At 34.3% G+C, this 6,687-nt stretch overlaps 1 pseudogene across 1 annotated transcript; it reads left to right on the top strand.

The window, feature by feature from the left end:
* Positions 1 to 2,163: 2,163 nt before the first annotated feature.
* LOC107619052 (disease resistance protein RGA2 pseudogene) lies at positions 2,164 to 5,648 on the top strand (annotated as a pseudogene). Its single transcript, XR_015899190.1, has one exon. The product of XR_015899190.1 is annotated as a disease resistance protein RGA2 pseudogene (transcript).
* Positions 5,649 to 6,687: the final 1,039 nt, after the last annotated feature.

Below are 6,687 nucleotides of genomic sequence, written 5' to 3' on the forward strand. Positions count from 1 at the left end.
TACGTAAGATTCGAATGATATATTACATTTGTTTTTTATCATAGTTTAAAGTTCTTAAAATGCACATTTTAATCAATTAGTTGTTCTATATATTTATCTATACAATAATTTTGATCCTAAAATTAGTTATGTATAAATTAACTTTATCTAATTTTGCACTTCTTACACGAGCTATATATAGAATAAAATGGAACTAAAATTCAATTCTACTTCAGCATAGAAAGTTCAATTCTTATTGATTTTTAGTTAATAATCCGTGTTAAACAAAAGCTGATGAGGATTACTCATTGCAAGTTGCAATTCTAATATTCAATAATAGAAGTGTTCTTGTGGCTACAGAAGGGATCTCCAAAAGAAAAAAAAGGCATCAATAGTGTGGAAATTATTGATTTGAGACAAATTAGAGTATCTCTTTGGATAAAGTATATGAACAAGAATATGCGGTAGAAATTATTACAAGATGATCCACTAACTTCTGTTGGAGTTTTCTTTTAACACTGACTGCACTTTGCATTATTACAAATAATTTCTTTCCTACAGCCATCTTCACTGGTCAAAGCAAAACCAATCTCTAATCTTTGTCTTTCTTTCTTTGGATTTTATGCACAAAATCTTCCAAGTTTTATGCCACTTGAGGTATTTAGGACTTTGTGATCTAGATATAAAGACCATTCCTGATTTTATTCCTGATACAGCACATGTTCTTCATGTATATTTGTGTCCTTAGTTTATACACTGCTTACTGATTTCTTTTTCTTTTCTCTATGTTGTGTATTTTGCATAATAGTAGTAAAGTTATTTCTCAATATTAGTGGAAGGGCATAAAGGACAAAATTAACGTAACCAAAGATGGGTTATTGTTTTTTTTTTTTTCCTTTTTTTGTCTCAACTCCTTTATTAGTAATATAGAAGTAGAGATGATCTAATCTCTACCAAAATGTTTACAAATGATTATTTATTCATTTTTTACTTGTGTGTTCTAAGTTACACTTTTGCTAATATTCACATGTAAGTAGCAATATGTTTACAAATTTTCTATTATACGTCGCTAATTGTCCATATTATTCTTGATGCTTCATAGTTCAATTCACAGTTAGAGCTCATCAGAGTAAACAAAGCCTCCAAAAATATTCAAGTTCTATATATACGAAAGAAAATAGAAGTACAGAACTCTGAAAAGGCTTTGGTGGATACCTGGGAATATAGTTTATCTAACTAAAACTCAAACATGCAGATAGGGACGAGAAATCTTCTATAAGATTTCAAGCAATGCCAAAAAAACATGACAGACATAAAATGATACCAAAAACTAAGGAAGAATACTGCATAACTGCATATAGGTTGAAGTGTTGTAATAAATTTATAATCTTAAAAACTAATAAAGGTTATTATTCCTTGTTTAAGTGAATATTTATCATCAATTTCAAACTTTTGTTTGTTCACCCTAATATGTGAATAATTTTCATTTGCTTGTTTCTTAGTGCCTTTTATTATAATGCAATTTGCATTAACTAGATGTGTGCATCAATTTTCTAGTGTAATTTCTACTATATGTATTGCGGGTCAAAGAGTTCACAATAACATAAGAATGTTGATTATGGTTACTGTCTTACAGATATATAACCTACGAAGAAGAACATACTGTATTTGTTTTCTAAAATTTAATTCTAATTCAGCATTAAAAAATGTTAAATTCTTATTGATTTTTAGTTAATCCGTGTCAAACAAAAGCTCACGAGGGTTACTTAATTGCAATTCTCTAGTGTTCAATAATCGAAGTGTTCTTGTGCCTATTTGAGTGCGTGGGACCTCCAAACGGTATCAATATACTGTGAAAATTATTGATTTGAGAGACAAAAATTTGAGTAATTAATTAAAGTAACACGACAAGACAAGCAGAGACAATAATTTCTTTCTTTTGACTGTGCACCAGGACAATAATTGAGAGAAAGTAATGTGGAATGAAGAATCTCATTGAATAAAAGCATATGAGTAAATGGTAGAAAGGATGGTCTACTAATTTTTCTTAAGAGTTTCCTTTCCACACTGATTGCATTTTATTTGCATGACGAACCAATTATTTTAAAATGTACACATTTTATTTTTTAACATTAACAGCTATAGACAGGACCTCCGAAAGAAAAAGATATCACCATACTGTAAGAAATTATTGATTTGAGACAAATTAAAGTAACAACACAAGGACAATAATTTCTTTCCTCTGAGCACCAGGACAATGATTGCAGGCTCCGGAATCAATGGTAAAAATTAAAAGATGGTTTCACTGACTTTACTTGGAGTTTACTTCCAACACCAACAGCATTTTGCTATTCACAATTCATTTGTTTCCTACAGCCATCTGCACTCATCAAAGCAAAACCAATCTCTCATCTTTCTCTTCCTTTCTTTCTTTCCTTTTTTTTTCTTCATTTGTTGCATTTCTGAAAATGGCTGAGGCTTTGCTTGGAATTGTGCTGAAGAACTTGTTCCCTTTGGTCCAGAGTGAATTTGCAGCCTTTTTTGGAATCAAGGAAAAGGCTGAAGAGCTATCAAAAAATTTAGAACTCATCAAAGCTGTTCTTGATGATGCCGAGGAGAAACAATGGTCAAATCGTCCTTTGAAGGTGTGGCTACAGCAGCTTAAAGATGCAATGTACGAGATGGATGACATCCTTGATCAGTTGCCTACTGAATCCTCTCAACTTGGGTGCTTAACTTCTTTGAACCCAAAGAAGGTGATGCATCGTCGTGAGCTTGGACAGAAGTTGAATGAGATAATAAGGAGGTTGAATGGAATTGCTCAAGCTGGGAGCAACTTTGGTCTTAGACAAGTTGTGAGGGAAAGGCAAAGTGAAGTAGTTGAATGGCGCCAAACAAGCTCAACTATTGCCGTTCCTCAAGTGTACGGACGAGATGAAGATAAAGCGAGAGTTGTGGAGTTTCTTCTTAGCCCATCACGAAGCTTTGAGTTCCTTTCCGTCTATCCCATTGTTGGATTAGGTGGTCTTGGAAAAACAACGCTTGTTCAGCTGGTCTACAACGATCACCAAGTAGGTAACAATTTCGATTTGAAGATTTGGGTGTGTGTTTCTGAGAGTTTCAATGTAAAGAGTATTTTGTGTTCCATTGTAGAAGCTATCACAAATGCTAAGTTTGAGCGCATGGCTTTAGATGTAACGGAGAAAAAAGTGAAAGAATTGCTGCAAAGTAAAAAGTATTTGTTGGTTTTAGATGATGTATGGAAAAGACACCAAGAAATGGAATCAGGATTAACCCAAGACAAATGGGATAAGTTAAGATCCGTGTTGTCTTGTGGATCTAAAGGCTCCTCCATTTTAGTATCCACTCGTGATAATCATGTTGCAACAATTATGGGAACATGCCAAGCTCATCATTTGGACCGTCTATCCGATGATGATTGCTGGTCCTTGTTTAAACTCCGTGCATTTGGAGCTGACAAAGAAGAGCGTGCAGAGCTTGTAGCAATAGGGAAGGAAATAGTCAAGAAATGTGGAGGATCACCTCTTGCAGCACTGGCATTAGGAGGTTTGATGCAATCCAGAAGCACGGAAAAGGAATGGCTTGAAGTTCAGAAAAGTAAGCTTTGGAGTTTACCGGATGAGAATGATATTATGGCTGTCTTGAGATTAAGCTACTCTTGTTTATCGCCAACTCTAAAGCAGTGTTTTGCTTTCTGTGTCATATTTCCCAAAGATGCAGAAATCATGAAGCAGGAATTGATTTATCTTTGGATGGCTAATGGATTTATTTCATCACGGCCAGACTTGGAGGTGGAAGAGGTTGGCAACATGGTTTGGAATGAATTATACCAAAAATCATTGTTCCAAGATGTTAGGAGTGATGACTTTTCTGGCGAGATTTATTTCAAGATGCATGATTTAGTCCACGATCTTGCTCAATCAATCTCAGGGCAAGAGTGTATATGCTTGGAGAGACAAAACCTTAATGATTCTTCAAGAAACCCCCATCATATTGTTTTTCACGGCATTGATAAAGAACAATTCAATAAGAGAGCCTTTGAAAAAGCTAAATCCTTGCGGACATTGTATCAACTGAATTCGGATGAATTTCCCTTCAGCTCTAGATTGATTCCAACAAATAATTCGCTTCGAGTTTTGTGCATATATAGTAGAAAGATACCATCATTTGGGAGTTTAAGTTGCTTGAGGTATTTGGAGCTTCATGATTTGGATATAAAGAGGTTGCCAGCTAGTATTTGCAATTTGCGAAGACTGGAAATCTTGAAACTAAAAAAATTGTCGAGTCTTTGCCGTCTACCGAAACACTTGACAAGGATGCAAAATCTCCGACATCTTGTCATTGATGATTGTGATGGGCTATCTGAAATGTGTCCAGACATTCACAAACTATGTGAATTGAGAACACTAAGTGTATACGTTGTGAAATCAGAGAAAGGGCATAGTTTGGCAGAGCTACGTGGTTTGAATCTGGGAGGAAAGCTAAGCATCTCAGGCCTAGGAAATGTTGGGAGTATATCTGAAGATGAAAATGCCAACTTGAAGGGTAAACAAGACCTTCGAGAATTGATTTTGTCATGGAGCAATAGTGGTAAGAGGAAGTCGGTAGTGGGAGCAGAAGAAGTACTTGAAGCGCTTCAACCTCACTCCACACTCAAGCTGTTGACGATACAATTCTATAAGGGATTACATTGGCCAACTTGGATGGGAAACATTTCTGCTACCCACAATTTAGTTTCTCTTCAACTTGAGAATTGTGGAAAGTGCGGGCATGTTCCTCCAGTGGGAAAACTTCCATTTCTGAAGAAGCTTGTGGTAAGTAGCATGAATGATGTGCAGTACATTGAGGAAGATGAAAGTTATGATGGTGTTGAAACAATGCCATTCCCATCTTTGGAGGAATTGCGAGTGGAGAGATTGCCAAAGGTGGAGAGGTTGTTGAAACGGGAAATAACACATATGTTCCCCTCTCTTTCTACCATAGAAATCACCGATTGCCCTAAACTGCAATTGCCGTGCCTTCCAAGTGTTAAGGACCTCACTGTTTGGTATTGTAGCAATGAGCAACTGAAGTCAATCTCTAATCTCAATGCTCTTAACCAACTTCGTCTTTGGGGAAATCATGAAGTGTCGTGCTTCCCAGAAGGAATGATGAGCAACATGACCTCTCTTGTATCTCTGGATATATGTCTTTTCACAAAATTGAAGGAACTGCCATCTGACATCACAAAACTCACTGCTTTGTCTGATCTAACCATCGAAGAATGTGGTAAGCTGGAGTGTTTACCAGAACAGGGTTGGGAAGGCTTATCTTCACTTCGAGAACTGTCAATTCATAACTGTTACAGTTTGGGATCCTTGCCTGATGGTGTCCGGCACTTAACTTCACTTGAATATTTGAGTATTAGTGGCTGCCCAGTGTTGAAAGAGCTGTGTAAGGAAGGAACAGGGGAGGATTGGCACAAGATAGCACATGTTCCTCGTGTATATAACTGGTAATCATTGTATGTATTTATTGTATTCTTAGTTTATACACAGCTTATTCATTATTTTCTTTTCATTTTGTTGTGTATTTGCATAATCATGGTTTTAATATCTTGTATTCTATTTTATCTTCATTTGTACTGTTCTTTCATATTACACAGCTTATTCTTGATGCTTCTTATATACTTCAATTCCTACTATAATTAAGTCAGTAACAAGTCAACTCATTCTTAGCATGTATAAATGGAATTACAAGTCATTCACAGCAGTGCAATATATAAATATTCTCTTCAATTTTATAATTTTTTTATTCTGTCCATTGAAGCCACAACTAAGTTGTCCCTTTTTCTTTATACATATTAACATTATGATTGATTAATAATACAAGAGAATCACTTCTTCTAAATCTGGAATTTCAATAAGCTAGGGATATTTTGATTCATTTTTCTTATCCTACCAAACAAAGAAATTCAAGCCATCTATCGGTAACTTTATAATAGTATTTTTTTTTTTTTTGGTGACTGCTTTATAATAGTATTAGAGATGTGAGGACTACTATTTAATATTTAAATTTAAATACGATACTTCATATTCAAATAAAATATACCATAAATTTATTTCACGCACATATTTTATATATAAAAAACTTAAATATATTATATGCTAACGCATCATTAAAAATATTTACTTTTTAATTTTTGGTCGAAGGATTATTAAAGATCAATTGTGAACTCAGTTAACAAAAAACTTCTATTCTTGTGTATAGAATTTAACAAAATAATCCCCTGATAAATTAATAACCTCACACTTTCACAGTTTCACACTTTATAATCACACTCATCACATAATACAATTCAAATATTGAGTTTCTTCTCAATAATTAATAGGACAAACATTTATGGGTGCATGCACAAAAAGAATCTCTGCAATCTGCACCAGCTGTGAAACCATATTTGGTGATGCAATCTACGATACAATAATAGGAGTTTCCATCTTTGCAACTTTCGTCATACCAAACATCTTCACACCTCTCATCTCCAACCACTTGAATTGTCATCAACACCCCTGCATAATATCAAAATATTTTATATTTCAATAGGTTATATTATATAGAACTTAGAAATGATTATATATATAAAATTTTAATTGAACTAATACTAAATATTGGAGGAGTGAATTTCACTTTTAGTTTTAAATTACTATT

This window comes from Arachis ipaensis, chromosome B9 (assembly GCF_059453495.1).
Source record: "Arachis ipaensis isolate K30076 ecotype BB chromosome B9, ASM5945349v1, whole genome shotgun sequence".
In the NCBI taxonomy this organism is placed as follows: domain Eukaryota; kingdom Viridiplantae; phylum Streptophyta; class Magnoliopsida; order Fabales; family Fabaceae; genus Arachis; species Arachis ipaensis.